Below are 1,516 nucleotides of genomic sequence, written 5' to 3' on the forward strand. Positions count from 1 at the left end.
GGGAAAGAGAATAAGAGGGTTTTCTAAAATACCAAACCACGGCTTTAAGACACTTCCAGCTGCTGGAAAACATCAAAATAACGCTGTGGTTTTCTTTTGTGTGGGAAACACTGTGAGACTGAATCACAGAAACACATGGACTGCTCAGCTCACACGGGGCTAACGCAAACCCATAATCCAATTTTCCTTATTCTATTACATTTTTATACATTTGTTGTACTGTTCACAGTCAGCTAGTGCTATTTTTGAGATACTTTTTTACTGCTGGGTTGAGCTGCACTCCATAGACCCTATGATACTCCAACTGTTCAGATTCATCAGTAAAGATCTCCAGAGCGCTACATTTACAGCCACCACGATGCAGCTGCAATGTCAGGTTGGGACTAATACAAGGTTGAATCCCCACAGTGAGCACTGCTCGGACATGAGGCTCACTGAAGACAAAATAACTCACTGGCCGATGCTCGGTTCCACAGTTTTACACTGAACTCAGACAATGACCACTTACTGGCCATGATTAGCTAATCCACTTCCCAGAGGATGGAGGAGGACAGCAGCTTGAACTGTTTCAGCCTGTGAATGTTGTAAATTATATTTACAGTAACAGCCAGAAGGAGTCCCACTGAAGGAAAATATTAATATGTCCTTTCAAAAGAAAACATACACTGATCTGATTTGGACTGGCTCAAAGTCATAATAATGATAAAGCTGGCTTTACAAAACATTAAATTAGAAAAAGTGAGGGTGTATAACTGAATATTGGACTAACAGGGCTGAAGTGTAATGTGTCATTTCAGTGTGGCCTTAACACACATACACACTGAGTATGCTGAGGGATTTATGGCCTTCGTTGTTGTCCAGCTCCCAGGGAGAGTTTCCAGTTCATGTTTCCTCCTGTGTGGAGGAACGATGAGAAACAGCAGAGGCCTCCGGTATTCCTTGTGGATCCACTGACTTACAGCAAACACACAGAGCCATCACATACTGCAAGCATTAAACTGCTGCTGCGCTTTGATAAAACAACCAGTCCTCCCCAAAGTCAGGGGAGGAGTACAATTACAGGAACACAAATCCTTCACTGGAGCTCATGGATAAGGGTGGTGCCGTATGGCAGGCATCAAAACACACACCTCTTGTTTAGGAATGGATGGATTAGTGAATGGGCTCACTGGGCACAGACCCAGGACCCACAGGGCAGCGCTTGGAATGGAAGGGGGAAGTGCTCCCCTTAGCTTCTACACACGTGTGTGTGTGTGTGTGTGTGTGGCTCATAAAGTTATACAATACCCTCCGCCAAGGGCAAGTCATTCCCATGACAGTGAGACCCTCATAATACGACTGCTCAGCCATGAAAACCTGCTGCTGGCATTTGGAATGACATTGACATTATTAATAGTTTGAACGTTATTCAAGAACAACGGCATGTGGGGGTCAAACAGGGACTTCAGTGAGCGGACCATGGGCAAAGAGGTGAAGACATCACATTTCAGAAACTCTGTGTTCTGCTTATTCAACA

Source organism: Monopterus albus, unplaced genomic scaffold, assembly GCF_001952655.1.
Source record: "Monopterus albus unplaced genomic scaffold, M_albus_1.0 scaffold57.1, whole genome shotgun sequence".
NCBI lineage: Eukaryota > Metazoa > Chordata > Actinopteri > Synbranchiformes > Synbranchidae > Monopterus > Monopterus albus.